We start from the raw sequence: 18,754 nt of genomic DNA, 5'->3' as shown, positions 1-18,754 counted from the left end.
TTATTAATTATTTCTATTAATTACTATTATTATTATTTTTTATTATTTATATATGGTTAGCATTATTCTCATATTATTATTTTCATGTTGTCTATTATCATCATTTTTAAAAAAATCTATGTCCTTAATTCATTTATCCATTGATCTTCTCTCAAAATTTTTCAAAATAAAGGCAATGTTCGGTATTTAAAGAATTCGAAGAATCGTGCCCTAACGTACTGGGTTTCGCTTTCTTTGTTTGTCTTGAATATTCGAATATCCTCTTACCAGTTCACTCTAAAAAATTTTCAAAATAAAGGCAATGTTCGGTATTTAAAGAATTCGAAGAATCGTGCCCTAACGTACTGGTTTCGCTTTCTTTGTTTGTCTTGAATATTCGAATATCCTCTTACCAGTTCACTCTAAAAAATTTTCAAAATAAAGGCAATGTTCGGTATTTAAATAATTCAAAGAATCATGCCCTAACGTACTGGGTTTCGCTTTCTTTGTTTGTTTTGAATATTTGAATATCCTCTTAAGGCTAAAACGCACGTTTTAAAGGCAAGCTCACAATTGAGGGTCAAAAATGTTGTGTCCTAACGTACTGGATGTAATGTTTTACCTTGAGCTGAGATGGTCTTTAATACACATTTGACTTACCTAAATGTTTTAAAAGCCAATAAAAGGAGGATCGCGGTTTGAACTCTATTCAAATCTTTAATTTTCGACATTAAGACACTAAATAATCAATCAAGTACCAATTTTGGGCGTGTCGAGGGTGCTAATCCTTCCTCGCACGTGAATCGACTCCGAACCGGTTTTCTATTTTCGAGACCAAAATCGTCGTTTTGAAAATTTTATTTATTTATTAAAAACGACCGTGTTTTGAGGTGATCCAATCACACCCTATTAAAAACGATTGGTGGCGACTCCCAACTTTTCTTTTTCAAAAGTCGATTTCCCGTTTTCAAAAAATGGTTTCGACAGCTTGGCGACTCCACTGGGGACCAATAAGAGAGTCGAGCTGTAAATTGATTATTTTCTGTTCTCTTGTTGAAATTTAGAAATTCGATTTTTCTAAAATACACGATCCTCGCTTTGCATTTTCTGTGTCCTTCTTGAGTTTTTTTTTTCGTTGAATTTCTTTATATACTCTCGCATCATATCGCATGACCGTTGTGGTCACACCTTTTAAGTGGGAGTGAGAAACTATGCTTTCGTGAGGTTTTCACCTCCGCATGGGCTAGGGGATCACTTCCGGAATACATCCGTACTTATGTCTTCGTGAGGTTTTCACCTCCGTACGGGCATAAGGAAATGTATTCCCCTGAACCGAACTTGATCCATATGAACCTATAATGGGCGAGGGTCGAGGAATCTGCTGGTTTAGGTACATTTACTCTAGAGCTAAACCACATATAGTGAGCTATAGGAACCCGCCTTAGGTAGAATTACACCTAGCCCTAATGGTTTCCCAAATAGGCGTTTGATAATTTCTTGATTGCTTTGATTTCTATTCTTATGCATAATTCTGACTTGTGTTTTTCCTTCTTTCTTTAAGTGATTGCATAACATTTTCATCATAAAAGGAGGTGTCGATATACGGTTCGGTTACTAATAGAAAGTTTTACCATGAAGGACGAATTCCTTGATAAAGTGAAAGACAACGCATTGGTCCAAAGATGGTCGGAGAATGCACGGCTAGAGAAAGGTGGCAGTTTGACAGAGGGGTACACGTCGGAGTTATGGGACTTTACCCATATTAGTGTGGTTCAGAATGATCTTCAGGAGTTGAAAGAATTATAGAGTTGCTGGGATGAGGAGATGAAGCAACTACTTTACTGTAATTATGGTGATATTCCTTATCTCCTCAATGTTAAGGTAGATATGTATTTGTTCCGCGCCTTGGCTCAATTTTGGAATTTCGCCTACAGTTGTTTTTGTTTCGGAAAGGTGGATCTAGCACCTACTGTCGAATAATATACAGCTTTGCTTCATTGTCCGAGGTTTCAAGTTGATAAGATTTATTCTAGAGCTGTCAACACCCCAACCTTTGTAAAGAGGTTGATGAACATCACTGGATGAGTGAGCAATGGGTTGCAGCTCGAGTCCAGCAGAAAGGCAATAGAAAGTGCATCCCTTGGGAAAATTTGAGAGATCTGATCCTGACACACCCTAATATGAAGAAAAGAGTTGATGTCTTCGCCTTGAGCGTCTATGGTTTGGTTATTTTCCCTAAGGCTTTAAGGCATGTAGATGAAACAGTCGCCGATCTATTTGACCGATTTGGTAAAGGAGTCACTCTTGTTCCTGCAATCTTAGCCGAGACTTTCAGATTTTTGAGTGCATGTCGGAGGGCAGGTGAGGCAGATTTATTAAGTGTGCACAACTCTTGTTAGTATAGTTTCATAGCCACTTTTGGAGGGTAGAAAAGGCCTCTTACCGACCTTTTCTCGGAGATTACTCACCTTTGAAGGACATAGTGACCATATCGAGAAGAGATGACATAACAGAGGAAAAATGGATGGCGATACTTCAAAATCTCCAAGAGGAGGATATCGAATGGAAGGCCCCTTGGATGGTTTCCGATGGGATTCTTTCCCGATGTGGGAGTTATGATTGGGTCATTTTGTTGGGGATTTGGGGAGCCGTTAGATAAACCCATTTGCTTGTATTGAGGCAATATAGATTAAGATAATTTATACTGATGACGCATGGGCTAGCTCAGAGTGGGTTCTCGTATGGGGAGAAAGACTCCAAGAAAAAAAGCCGCGAGATTTATAATGCTTGGAACCAAACCTGCCGGATAAAGGGAGTTGCTGTAAATCTAATGGTGACTCCTGAATATAATGAATAGTGGATTAGAAGGGTTAACGATAATATCCCGAGGCCAAATTTAGAAGAAGCTCGACCGATAGAGGAATATCTGCGAGTGGTCTCCTCCGAATTGGAAATCATAAAGCAAGACTTCGAAAAGAAAACCTCGGAGTTAGAAAGGAAAATAGAGCAGTTGGAGGACGAAAAAGTGTACTTAAAGCTGGATATTGATGTTCAAAAATCCGAGGCTGAGGATTTGAAGAAGAGAAAGAGATAGGTTGAGGTGGACCTGGATAGTCTGAAGACTGATTACAAGCAGCTGTATAAGTTAATGAGAAATGCTGGCTTGGGTAAAACATTTGAATAGTAGAGGTAGGAAATCTAAGAGGAAAAGGCTAGGGCTGATTGGTGGGAGAAAAAGTTCCATGATGCTCAAGCTCGAGAAGTCACTTGTAAAAAGAGTTTGGATGATAGCCAGAATGAAAAACAGATGTTAAGAGCTCGGGTGGCAGAGTTAGAAATGGCACTATAGCAACATCGGAGCCATAACTCAGTGATTGAATTAAGGGCTAGCCTAAGTGAGATCGAGAATTTGAAGGTGAAAGTAGAAGAACTTGAGACTACACTTCAGAACTGTGAGAATTAGATTGAATTATTGGAAGGAAATAATGAGCAACTAGGGGAGCAACTTCACCGATCTCAGGATCAGGTCCGAGGTAGGGATTACCTTATAGGCGAAGCTATAACTCAGATACGAGAGGTGGCTGATCATTTATCGACTTTGGCGGTCCAAACAGATGTGCTAAGAGTCAAATATGAGTTAGAGTCAGATCGAGGGCGAGAGTTAGCCTGCCTTCTTAGGAAAGTAAAAGTTTTGGGTGTTAGGGCAAGACCTTATATGTAATTCATTTTATGTAAAAGATTTTGTTTTTCAGTGAAGTTTTCTAAATGGAATTGAATTCGAATCGACGTCTCCTTTTTTTTTTTGCATTCATGTCATGCATTTGCATTGTATAGCATCATAAATTTTAAGTTGCACAAAATAACCCTATTAATTAGCGATAATTTATCTAGTTACCCTGAAACATCGCTATTATACACGAAGGAAAACAATGGATATGGATCAGAGATTAGAGAAATTAGAACAAATGCAAAAGGAGATGCAGGAGCAACTGCAAGCTCAGATGCAAGAACAGTTGGCCAAGATCCAGCAGGAGATGAGGGATCAAATGTTGGAGTCCCAGAAAAACATGCTGGAGTCACAGAACAACATGATGAGCCAGCTGACACAGCTGTTGAAGGGAGGGTCTAACAAAGGAAAGGGCCCTATGGGTGATACTGGGAATGACAATGATGACTTTGCTTGTCCTACAAGCTTTGCCCCAGTAAACATTCAAACACAGCCACCAAGGGTGTCTGTTAATGTTAAACCTCTGTATCAAGCCGGCACTTCGGCACCGGTAAACTTCCCAACGAACTCGTGCTCTAACCTTGGAGACAATATGACAAATCCCACGATCCCTGATTTTGATGAGGTTGAAGGGGAAAAAGTAAGGGCGGAGCTCCCAAAGTAGCTCGAGGATCGGTGCAAATGGATAGAGGAGAAGTTCAAGGAGCTAGAAAGTGCTGATCATTATTGCGGAGTTGACACAAAGGAACTCAGTTTGGTCTCGGACTTAGTACTTTCTCCGAAGTTCAAGATGCCAGAATTTGAAAGATATAATGGAACCAGCTGCCCTGAGGCTCACATTACAATGTTCTGTGGGAGAATGGCGGGATATGTCAACAATAACCAATTGTTGATTCATTGTTTTCAAGATAGTTTGACTGGGGCCGTAGCCAAATGGTATAATCAGTTGAGCCATGCTCAGGTCAAATCATAGAAGGATTTGGCGCAAGCCTTCATGAAATAGTATGGCCATATGACTGATATAGCGCCTGACAGGATTACATTACAGAACATGGAGAAAAGGTCAGGTGAAAGCTTCAGGAAATACGCCCAGATGTGGAGGGAAGTCGCTACGCAAGTCCAACCACCACTGCTGAAAAAAGAAACGACTATGCTATTTATTAATACCTTGAAGGCACCTTTCATCAATCATATGTTGGGGAGCGCGACTAAGAGTTTCGCAAACATAGTGATGTCTGGTGAAATGATAGAAAATGCAATAAGGTACGGGAAGATAGAAACAGGGAAAGCACGAGAAGGTCAGCCCTAAAGAAAAAGGAAAGCGAGGTAAGCAATGTGAGCTCAGGCTATTCAAAACATCCTTTGTTAATCAATCGAGAACGGTAGTCACAGCCAACAAGTTGCACCAAAGCAGAGCCCAAAGACAAAGAGAAATACGGAGATGATCTGGTTTACCCCTATCCCAGTGACATATAAGGAGCTATACAAAAGATTATTTGATGCACATGTTGTAGCACCGTTCTACTCAAAACCCGTTGCAGTCGATAGAAAATTGCATCCCTTTTAAAAGTTAGTCGAAAGGCTCGTTGAAATGGGTACTGTGAAGTTCGACAACAAGTCTGGCATAGAAAATCTGTTACCCAACCATGTTGATGAGGGGGTAAACGCAATAATTAATGACGCGGAGAAAAGAATTTGATAGGCATTCACCTTTGCATACTTGGGAGTGTTTTAAACGATGGGACGGTGGAAGAGATCCCTGTATTTTTTAGGGCTAATCTAGAGTCATATTCAAAACACACTTGTTGCTTTAAGCCTAGAGGCAATAAGAATCCTTTTGTGAAATAGGCTTATGTCTAGCGTCTTTATTTTAATGAAATACATTCTTTTGTTTCTTATTTCAAACATCTGTTCTTTACCATTTCATTCATGATCATACCACACAAGTAAATATTCTTGGTGTCTCTTGTTCTTCAAATTTTCTTTCATCCTTATAACAAGTCTCCAGATATCAATGATATGAGTGATACTGTTGCTAACTTAGAATCTCCTTTTGAGCGAGATATGTGTTTAGTGGGACCTCAAGACTTTGAAGATGACTAAGATTGTAGCTTATCTCCTGATCTGTTGATGACGGTGAACAAGATGAGAAGTAAACCTCATGTTGCAAAGAATCAGTGAAACCCATAATCTTCTTCTATATGGGGCATGTATGCCGTCAGGCTGATTTCGCCAAAAGCCTCTGACGAGTATCGATTCTTCTTGTGGTCGTCAATTAAGTTGCCAAGTGGACAAAAGCTGCCTAATATGCCAATGATACGAGGTCAATAGCCAGCATTTTTTATGTTAGTATGGAGTATCGAAAGGGACCATATCTGACGATGTACTAAATTTAAATAGCAGTACGATATCTGAAGCATTCGGGCTGTTCAATATTAAATACCATATCGCCCGAAAAATGAACTGTGCAAAAAAAAAAAGGATCATGGGAGCCTCTATCAGAACTTCCACGGGGGCAACATTTTTCGTTGATTTATGGAATGAATGCAATTTTGGCAAGGTCTCTTCTCCACGAGTCTCGTCAGATTTGAGTAAATCCAATTCCGATGATCAAGTGAACCTGATTGAAAAAGGAGGTCGAAAATTATCCGTTACGGTCAAATGATACGAAGTGATGACGGAAAGATCATTCCAGAAAATTTCATCAAGGAAACTTAGTTTTGAGAAGGATTCTTCCCATACAAAAGGATCTCAGTGAAAATGGATGTCAAATTGGGAATGACCTTATCCTTGGTGGGGACATTGATGTTAATTAAGATAAATGGAAAGAACTTGCCTGACCCTGTGAACTTGGATTTAATCGAAGAATACTTCACTTTCAAAAAAAAAAAGAAGAGAAAAAAGGAAAAGGAAAAAGAAGAGAAAAACAAAAAAAAGAAAGAAAAGAAAAGCAAAGGAGAGGGAAAGGCGAAAACCCGCAAAGGGCGCTTTGAGACCAAAGGGGATTTGAGTTGAAAACCCCGAAAAGGGCGGCTCAAATTTGGATCGAAAGTGGGGCATACAGTAGTTTTACTATGCCGAGTTAACAATGAGGAAGTATGCTACATCTCGGGGCATTGACAAAGTACTTCGGATCACCTAAACACATGTTGAGCTCAAATGGTCATCAAGAAGTTTGTACAGAGAAGCTTAGGCTGCGATATCTGGGGCACTTAATTTTCTATCTTACCCATGTTTACTATCCTTGGTTGCCTTATTCTTTTCGAGATACGCCCCAATCATTTTTATTTTATTACCTTGGATATCTCCGATTACTTTAATTGTTGCGAGCTATGCTCTTATTTAATTTCATTCTTATCCCTTGCCATGATCTCTTTCAAGCATTTCGCATTGGAATATACATTAAAATATTTCCACAAAGGAGATTCTGCTTATGACTCTAGAAGTTTCTAAATAATACGGGAACCTGAAACAGGACTGTTGTTTAGATTACCGAGCTTAAGGGTTGGAATTGTCTGAGGGACTACCCCTTAAGATTTTCTGTCAAATATATCAGAGACAAATATTGCATCGAAGTTACAATCTTGACGAATAGCAAGCAAGGTCAACCCAAGCTTTAAAAGGGGATCATTCTCGAGAGAAAGATGGAATTTTGCATCCATGCAAATATCGAGCATATACATCTGGCCATGACACCCAAGGAATGGTGTAGCAGACCAAAATTAATGGAAGAAGAGTCAAATCTTGTACCCTTAAAATTGCGGGGGGAATGAATTGAAGAGGAATTAGATTATATTCCCCCGAGTTGCAGTAAAAGAGTTTGAAGATGGTGCAAGCCTTATATCCCATGAAGTACAATGGATTGGACCTTGAAATTATAGTGGGGCAAACCAGTTGAAGAAAATGGATTGTTTCTATGAGTTTTCTGTCGGAAAGTAGTAGCTGAACAAGAAAGACTCATGTCAGTGAAGCGATAGCCTTAACAGACAGCGAGTTATGGTAGCCCAAGCATTAAAATGGGATTATTTTCATGACATTCTGCATTCGTACAAATGTCATTCATAATACATTTAGTTAGAGGCATTTGATTCATGTTGATCATAGCATCCTAATCATTTAGCATAAGCATAAACCACAGGAAATCACTTCTCCAGATGGATTCCCCAGTGGACAGTGTAGCAAGATTGATTAAAATTACAGATTTCGGCAAGCCTTATCCCACTGAGCAGGAGTGGAACAGGCTAAATATAACAGATCTCATCCTACTGGCAGAAGTGGAATAGATCAAATTTCGACAGATCTTATCTTCGCTGATCAAGAGCGGAGCAAATCAAATTTTGGCGAATCTTACCTCCATATATCGGCAATGGAGCAGATTTTAGCCACCAGCCTTATCTTCACTGAGCAGGAGTGAAGCAGGCTAAATGCAGCAGATCTCATCCCACTGGCTGGAATGGAACAGATCAAATTTCGATAGATCTTATCTTCGCTGAGCAGGAGCGGAGTAGACCAAATTTTGGCGAATCTTATCTCTATGTATCGGCAATGAAGCAGATTTCAGCCACAAGCCTTATCCCACTGAGCAGGAGTGGAACAGGCTAAATGTAGCAGATCTCATCCCACTGGCAGGAGTGGAACAGATCAAATTTCAGCGGATCTTATCTCCATGTATTAGCAATAGAGCAGATTTCAGCCACCAGTCTTATCTTCACTGAGCAGGAGTGGAGCAGGCTAAACTCTAGATCTTATTTTTGCTGAGTAGGAGTGGAGCAGATCAAATTTTGACGAATTTTATCTCCATGTATCGGCAATGGAGCAGATTCAAACCACCAGTCTTAACCCCCTAAGCAGTAGGGTAACAGGCTAAAAACTACAGATCTTGTCTCCTTAAGCGGTAGTGGAGCAGATCAAAGATACACGCTTTAACTCCCTAAGCAATAGGGTAACAAGCTGAAGATTATAGATCTTATCTCCCTAAGCAATAGTGGAGCAGATCAAAGATACACGCCTTAACCCCCTAATGTAATACCCCTCGCCCGCATCCGACGCCGGGACGGGGTTCAAGGTGCTGCCTGACTTTTACTAACACTTCCATACTAAACAGGGCAATGAAATCTCAAATAATTAAAAACTTTTATTTTCACAAACAATCTGTCCCATATACGGGCTTACGAGGCCCAAAACATACATCCGGAGTGGTTCGGGACCCAACCGAGAACTCATGAAAAACTTAGAAAATCTCTTGCATCAAGGCTTCATACGCCCGTATGGGTATAGAGCACACGCCCGTGTGCTAGGGACACGCCCGTGTCCCAAACCCGTGTCCAAAAACCTGGACAAATACAAGGCTATTTTCCAAGCCATTTTGTCACACTCACAATAGATACACGCATACTTATACAATAACATACAACATGGCAAAATTAGGTACTTAAACATTTCTAACATGTCATGATTATGGCAATTTCACATGCAATAGATATCATAGATTTTACTCACATCTTTACCACATTCATACTATAATCATTATAAACTCATCACATAATACCATAGCACATGCATGAATAATTAAAATAGATTTACAACCCCATAATCAAAATAGGCCAACACATATGGTTAAAGCCATATCACATACTCTAATATTTAAACTCCTATACATGTCATAGGCTCAAAGTACTTGAAATCACTACACCAATAGCGTTAGCTTGATAGTGTGATAATATCTCTGATGGCCTCCAACCCGAGCTAACCTGGAAACTCTAGAAAACATGGGAAAGAAGAGGGGGGTAAGCTTTCGCTTGTAAGTTCATATGAAAACAATAAGCACTCATTAACTTGTTTTATCAATGTTTACAACATATTCTCAAGTTCACTACAAGCTATCTTTCTGAGCAATGGTCACTAAATTATTTATATCTGGAGCTACAAAACTCCGAATTAAGTTCTATTAATTTTCCCTAAAACTAGACTTATTTTAATTTCTTCCATAAAATTTTCAGAATTTTTGGTTGAGCCAAATAGTACATTTTATTCCTCAAAGTTACCCCTGATTCACTGTCTGACAGTTCCGACCCTTCTGTACTAAAGTTCAATTATCTCATAGTACAAGACTCGAATAATGTTCTCGTCTATTTCTCTTGAAACTAGACTCATATTTCTACTTACTAATTTTTTTATATAATTTTTGGTTGGGCCAATTAGTACAGTTTATTAGTTAAAGTCTCCCCTGTTTGAGGGTATGACCACTCTGATCCCTATGCACTACAAACCGAATTTCTCCCTGTACAAAATTCCAACGACCATGGAGTTTATTTCCCATAAAAATAGACTCAATAAGGAATCCATGAATGTAAGGTATGACTCTTAATAATTTTTTTACAATTTCTGGTGAATTTATAAAGTCAAAACAGGGGATCTCGAATTCATTCAAACCCTGTTTCACAAGAATTCAAATATCACACAATATGGAATTCTTTTTCTTCCCCTATTTCTTTCATGTCAAAATAGACTCATTAAGCTTTAATCCAATATTTTATTCTGCCTCTAACTCATTTTCCACTATTTTTAGTGTATTTTCAAAGTTACACTACTGCAGTAACTCCAATCTGTCAAGGCTAAATTACTCATTCATGATCATTGTTCACAAAATTAATACAACATCGTTTGTATAATCATCACCGAGACATTCATATCACATTTTTATTTATCATCTTACCATATTGTTTTTATGTCGAGTTTTCAACCCGAGGGTTAAGTACATACCTGTTCAAAGCATCCATTTCACAACATTTACCAATACGTCCCTTTCATCTCGAGTATTCCTCCATTTGAGTAGAATTTTACCCGTTGAACACGTCGGAATATAATTCGGATATATGGAAAGTTTGCACATAAGTGCCACATATGTAGCCAAGCTACCATGTAACCCGCCCATAAGTGAACTCGGACTCAACTCAACGAGCTCGGGCGTTCGCATCCATAAGTGAACTCGGACTCAACTCAACGAGCTCGGATACCTAGTTACATCTCACGAACTCGGACTCAACTCAACGAGTTCGAACATTCGCATCCATAAGTGAACTCGAACTCAACTCAACGAGTTCGGATGCTCAACCATCCTAGTGACATGTCACTTGTATCCTAATCTATTCCTAAGGTTCAAACGGGATTTTCCTCGAACACATCTCCTTGCCATCTTTCGTAAAATACCGAAACCAATACTCGGTAGCACTTTATATTTAACAGATAATACACATAACTTGCATTTTATTCGAAAATAACCACAAAGCATATATTTCATGATAAAAATCAGCATATCATATATTTAACATCAATAACTTAAAAATAACAATTATGCTACATTATTTACACATAAACTTACCTCGATACCACAAAGGTATCTTCATTTAGAAGCAATAGGATGCAGTGGGTTGCGATAAGGTTACACCAAGAAGCCAAGATCTGACAGGACCGGGCAAAATTGGCCTTTGTAATCTTTGCTTCTTTCCCATTACATGACAACGAGTAAAGAGGGGCAGCTGTTAAGCCCAATTTCTGCCCGGGCCCAATCAAACCAACCCAAATTAAACACCCCACTAAACCGACCACTAACTCCATCACCCTACTAAACCATCCACTACCTCCATCACCCCCACACCCTACTAAACCATCCACTACCTCCATCACCCCCACTAACTCCATCACCCTACTTGTTATAAGTTGTAAAATTTGGCTATAAAAGCCATGGAAAAACTATTGTAAGGGGGGATTTTTTTAAGAGAATACACATACGAAATCGAAGAGAATACAAATCAGATTTTTAAGGTAACTTTTTATGTTATTCAATTTTGTTTACTTTGGCGTTCACAATTTTTCTTTACACAAATGAAAGAAGGGAAAAGAGAGGGAGTTTACCTCTGATTTTATTTCATTTCTGATTTAGCCCCAAAGTTTTCATTTTTAATTCAATTTAACCCCCTTTTATATTTTTGTTGTTTTATTGTTAAATTAATTAATTTGAGCTTCATTCGCATTATTTTTATATTTGTTTTTATTATTTTCTATTAATTTAATTAATTTGAGTTATGTTTCATATTATTATATTATTTATTTATTATTATATATTTATTATGTAAATATATATATTTTTAAGCAAAGTTAATTATTTTAAATATAAATTTCTATTATGCATAGACTTATTATATTATTTTTTATATACCATTGTTTATTATCGGTTACCATTTTTATATCAAATTATTATTATTTACTATTTCTCACTATTACTAATTTAACATTGTTATTCCAATTTTTTATTACTATTATCCTCCATATTTAATGTTATCATCAACATATTTTTGTTATTATCATCATGTTTTTAATAGTATTATTATTACTATTAGCACAATGTTTATTACATTATTGTATTTATTATTACTGTTGTTTTATTAATTATTTTTATTAATTACTATTATTATTATTTTTATTTATATATGGTTAGCATTATTCTCATATTATTATTTTCATGTTGTCTATTATCATCATTTTTAAAAAATCTATGGCCTTAATTCATTTATCCATTGATCTTCTCTCAAAATTTTTCAAAATAAAGGCAATGTTCGGTATTTAAAGAATTCGAAGAATCGTGCCCTAACGTACTGGGTTTCGCTTTCTTTGCTTGTTTTGAATATTCGAATATCCTCTTAAGGCTAAAACGCACGTTTTTAAGGCAAGCTGACAATTGAGGGTCAAAAATGTTGTGTCCTAACGTACTGGATGTAATGTTTTACCTTGAGGTGAGATGGTCTTTAATGCACATTTGACTTACCTAAATGTTTTAAAAGCCAATAAAAGGAGGATCGCGTTTTGAACTCTGTCCAAATCTTTAATTTTTGACATTAAGACACTAAATAATCAATCAAGTACCAATTTTGGGCGTGTCGAGGGTGCTAATCCTTCCTCGTGACGTGAATCGACTCGAACCGGTTTTCTATTTTCGCAGACCAAAATCGTCGTTTTGAAAAATTTATTTATTTATTAAAAACGACCATGTTTGAGGTGATCCAATCACATCCTATTAAAAACGATTGGTAGCGACTCCCAACTTTTCGTTTTCAAAAGTCTATTTTCTATTTTCAAAAAATAGTTTCGACATTTGGGTTCAGCGCATTTTGGTTTTGATATTCAAATTTTTAGTACAGCGTGGCATTTAAAGTCATCGCTAAAAAGTGAAACGCAGCATGGGAAAATCTAAGACGCTTTTAGAAAACCATGCCATAATGGTAATTTTTTTTAGCCAAATTAATTGTTGTTTTTGATTTATCTCCATTGTGATTAATTGTGATTTTTAATTCATGCCATTACGGTTCATTGTAATTTTTTTTTTGCCTTTTGTCACCAAAATTTAAAATGAACATAACTTGCAAAAGATAGATGAATTATATCTTACTCATAACTTTTACATTTACACGTTTTAGTTGTTGAGCCTAGGGATTCAAATTTTTAGAATTTACTGCATTCCTTTTAGTTTAATTTTTACATCACAGATATATAACATTATCACAAGTGTGCAACGCATATTATGCTTTGATTCAAAATTCGAGACCATATCATCAAGAAACAAAATCAAATGAAGCAATAATTGAGCTTCAGAACAAACACTGATATCTGTTGCCATTTCGGCAAATGACCTACTAGAGCAGCTGAAGCACATAGGAATTGATTAGATTAGAAAAAGAAAAATCATTAAGAGATTGATGCCAAATAGAGATAAGATCACAGCATTTTTGGATCAGCAAATTTAGAATGACAATAAGGCTGCACCCTTGTGGCTTCCAGTAATAGAGCTCATTGAGACTGAGTCAATGCATTAAATATGGCAACAAACTAAAAAAGGCCTTCTTTCTTCCTTTGGGGCCACCTTCCAGTTCCAACCTTCCATAATCATATATTATCATCTATCGGACTTCTTATGGTAACTTTTTACTAAATATCAGTCCAAACAACCGCAAGACATTAGCAATGGAATTGAGTAACTGTACCTATTTTCTCTTCTTAACTTGGGATATGATCGAATCAGCTGGTTCTTAAATAACGCATTGCATATATAAAAATTTCTAGCCATCGTGCTTTACATCTTATTAAAGTGGCAGAAAAGAAGGTAAATAATAAAAAGGTATAGCCAAATTACTTAATTCCATGCACACTTTGCTTTCTATTAGGCATGAGAAAAAGTCGTAAGAGTCAGAAGCATGCATGGTCTGATCTCCAAAGCAAAGTTAAAAACGCTAGCTTGTCTTTAATTCTCCCAACCCTACAACAAGCTTTAGCTTAAACCACGAAAAATGGTTGAATATTAGATAAAACTATCAGGCTATACCCTATAGCCGATCAGATTCCAAAAAAGAATCTGGTGGTTTGACACAAAAGAAACAGTGGGATCAGTGTGAGAATAACAAAAGGGGAACACACAGAAATAAATTAGTAGCATTAATGTGGCATCCATGCATGCAACGCAATGAATGCATATAATATATATATATATACACACATGAAGATTAAACTTTTGAAAGGGATGACACGGAGGAAAAGTGTTGCATATACCAAGAAGAAAAAAAGAAAATTAATCCTGTTCATTCATTCATCCTTTCAAGAGGGAATATAGTGGACCAAGCACCGGGGAAAGGATGGAATTATTGTATGAATTGAGAAGAGGTAATAACAGTGTACATGGGAGTAAAACTGGTGATCCACCCATTGATCTGCACTAATAAATGGGGGAATCTTTGTCTGACTACCAAGTAAAGGTACTGCTAGGGTAGGGATACTATAACTCGGATGCGTTATGTTGATGATTTATTTAAAAACCAGTATATTTTATTCATCAGTATAATGTATTGGTGAAAATGAAAGAAAAGTAAATGACAAATAAATTATATAATTGGGCAGGTTTTGTGGTTGTAAATAAATATGTGTGCAGTGCAGATTCCTTCCGCTTCTCGGCCCCATTTATGTAATGTTATTAAAGATTGGCCAACGATCCCCATTTTTCGCATTAACTATCTTCAGCTACTAACTGCTTTTCTTTCTTTCGAACCCTGCTACTCTTTTGTCTTTCCCTTGATTTTTAGGAAATTAGACGGGAATAAAAACTAAAAGCCATGCTTTTATTTCATGTGTTGAATGACCCATATTTAATGCAAGGTACAGGTTCAAATTATATCCAACAAAACATAATTTGTTAATTACCCATTAATGCATTTTACGTGCCGAAATGTTAATTACCCAAGTGATATTGTAGGGTTTTTAAAAAACTGAAAAAGTAATACGTACGGGCATTAAATGTAAAACAGATCTTGTTCGCCAGTAGCAGCCCAACAAAATTAATAAATCTATTTGGACGTCATCTGCAACAATGGAATCCACAATGACAACCGGGACTTTGGTTTCATGATTTTGGATGCTAATTTCAATTTGATGAAACGAGGAAAATGGAGTCCATGACCTTTTATCACTCTACTTTACCTACAAATGTTAAAAAGATGCTCTCATATTATAAAGAGGGTTCTCAAATGTTTAATAAACGTTAAGACGTAGAATTTTCAATTTATTAATAGGGAATGAGCCGGCTCTCTTTTCTTTTTCTGGTGGGAGCTTAATTAAGTGGGTCCTAGTGTTTTAGATGAAACTTTTTTTACTTCTTATTGGTCCTCCACTTATTGTATAAATTCTAATTTTGTCTCTTTTGAAAATGAGATCATATTTTTTATATTTCATTACTGGTGCAAAACCAAAAAATATTAAAAGGTTCAGTTTAGTTTAATTTTTGCGTTTTTTATGTATTATCCAATGATTCAACTCCATTTATTTGTTGGTTTTTATATTAATTTTCTACTTGTTTTTATAAAATGTACATTATTTAATATAATTAAAAGTAATTTTCATAAATATTTTTAAAATAATAAATTTTCATTTACATAGAAAAACTTTTATATAGTAACTTTTCAAATATAAAATATTACATTAAAATTCGATTAAGTAATTGCAAAATGTGGATTTTGGATTTGTGGAATATTTTTTGTCAACCCCCAGTAAAAAATGAGGTGTAATCAGTAAAAACACACTAATAAAAAACATGGGGTGTAAACAGGGAAAGAGTCAGGTTGACTGATGACCAAATTCTTTAACGGTCAAAAGAGGTAAAACTTTTGTTCTTTCTTCAAACAAAAGGGTAGAAATATTTCCTATTTACCTGGGGGTTGTGTATGAACTGGGATAGGGCATGAAGAAAGACTCGTACTTAGAGGACGAATTCTGCTTATCAGCGTAGATATAATTAAGTAAGGGTATCTATAGTCTATACTATATATGAAAAGAAGAAATTTAAGAGTGACATGTTGGCTTTATGCTAAAACGGTTAGCCGATGCCGCAATCAAAAATGAAAAGAAATAAATGAATGGCCTCTCTCTCATAGCTTTATGCTAAAACAGTAGCACTTTTAATGCTATAACGTTTGAAACATAAGGAGGAGGTTAATATATGCTGTGATCAGTATAAGGAACTGGGGTGTGAGATTAATGATATTTTCTGGTTTTATAGATGAAAGAACGTAATGCAGGCCGTAGGGTGGAGGCTATTATACCTGATGATGGCGTTGCTGGCCTGTTTGGGAGGCAAAGGTACTGATGGAGACAGTGGCACTTGAATATCAGAAGAAGAGAATGAAACGGCACTAGGATATTGGCACGGCTCAATCAAAGCACAGCAAGCTACGCAGAGTTATATCTAAAGCGTAGAACTTGATTATTGTCTGAGTGAACCGAGCCAACATCGCAGTGACTATTTCAACCATGTTAGAGAATAACATGCTAGCAGTGACTCAGAAGAAGAAGAAGAAGAAGAAGAAGAAGAAGAAGAAGAAGAAGAAGGATATTGAAAGAAGAGAAGGTGGTGAGGAGAAATGGGAATTTGTTGGATCTAATTTAAGGACATAAAACAAGGGAGCGTTGCAGTGGGTGCATTAAAAACCCTCGACTACCAAAAGCCACATCGAGGACCAGAGCATTTAATAACAGCCTTCACCTTCACGACCCATCCCCCTAATATTCCCTCCCTCCCTCTCTCTTTTGAATACTAAAGTTGTCCAAAATAATGGAAAATTGAATCCTCTCTCGCTTTTCTCATGTTTTGCACTAACAAGCCAGGGGTATCAGAGGCGCAGACTGCAGACACTGAAGCGTAATTAATGAGGGGGGAATCCACCCCTGCCCCATCTTCATAACTACATCTCCCTCCCAACTGCTCTGCTCCTTAATTACTATTTGTAGAATCTCATCAGATTAACGACACAAATTTTGTCCGTTGGGTGCCTACCATTTAGTTCACTGCCGTAGAGTTGGTGGAACTTCAGTGAGAGATTTCTCACACCCTCCACTCCCTCCTCCTTCCTCGTTAGAATTTTATGTTCTCAAGGAATCGCTGAAAAGGACGTTCACGCTTTGGGCTCCTTTCCCGCTCATTCCACTCATAATTACCTTCTTTTTTTTTCTTTCTTTTTATGTACAAATTTGATTTTCACCCATATTATAGCAGCCGTAATTTATGATTTGTTGAACTTGATATTACCGCTTTATTTTTATTTTTTTACAGAAACAATCATAAAGGATAGCACACGAATTTCGAACGGTCGACATGATGCCAATGGCCTTGAAACTTACACAAGTCATTAGCACTAATGGATAGTCTAGTTTGTTGGCTAGTATGTCAATTTTCTGCTGTACCATTATTGCTTTACTTAAATCCTAGCTGCAGTAATTAGAGACCTGATTATAGTTTATTAGAGAAGTGGAACTGGCCTACTAGGCCTGGGGAATCCTGAGGGAATGGATTTTTGGACTTAAAGATCTTTGGACCAAGAGGTCGCAAGATATTGCGATGTTATATTAGGGTAAATCTCAGAGCAAATGTATGGACATACGATGGGCTGCTTTCAGAGACTGTCTGGGCCTGGAATTATGCAATTGGAGTGATCTATCGTGGGGAAAAAGGAGAAGAAAGCAAAAGCTAAAAAAATGTAGTACGACGTACAGAAGAGGGGTTGGTAGTTGCCAAGTGTTGCGTATATCCTATCCTACTGTCCTCTACTGTAAGTCTGTAAGATAACACAATAACTCACGCATGCACCATACTCGGCCAATGCAACCACATTTCGCTGCTACTAGTTCCATACACCATGCATATAGCCCCTACCCACCTACAAAATTCAGCCACCTCCAAGCTACCTTTAGAATATCGCTTTCATACTCGAATATTTCTCTTTCTCATCTCTCATTTAGAGATGTTAATGGGTATAACCAAGCTCAATTTAAGCCATTTAAAAAAAAATCAATTTAGATTTAATTCAAGTTAATCATTTTTATTTAAAAACAATAATTTAATGTGTAAATAACAAGAATTAATATTAATGATTCATTTTCATTAAAAAAATCTTGATTACATGATTAAAGAATAAAGGTAAACAAACTCACATCACGCCTTATGATTCTTTTGATTGTATTAATCATATAAATATTGATGCATTTGTTAATACTAATTTTATCTTTATTTTTACTGATGATGTATCCTTTAAAATTATTGTTTTATTCCTTAAAAGTTTTAGTGGAGTATAGTATCCACGGATTTAAAACTTAGTGAATATTTAATTTGTTGGAGTAGATATGAAGATTACTAAAGTCTTGTATTTTTAGTTTTTTGGCTTATTCTCCTGACGCTAACATTCTTTGATAAAATATCAAAATATAAGGCCAAATGGTTTATGGGCAGCAAAAAAAATAAAAAATAAAACAATTTGTAGACATGACATACTGCTTTAGAAAAGCCCAGGCCCAGGCTCCGAGCCTTTTGCACCCTACCCTTGATTCCTATAGGTTGTTGATGATAGGTCCAGATTTCACATTCTGCCCTCTGACTTTATTTAGATACCCAACATTATTTAATATATCTATCATTGGTTATTTGGTCACCAAACTCAACTATAAAATAACTTTTTAAGA

This window comes from Gossypium arboreum, chromosome 5 (genome assembly GCF_025698485.1).
Source record: "Gossypium arboreum isolate Shixiya-1 chromosome 5, ASM2569848v2, whole genome shotgun sequence".
Classification (NCBI taxonomy): domain Eukaryota; kingdom Viridiplantae; phylum Streptophyta; class Magnoliopsida; order Malvales; family Malvaceae; genus Gossypium; species Gossypium arboreum.
This window is presented reverse-complemented; position numbering follows the sequence as displayed.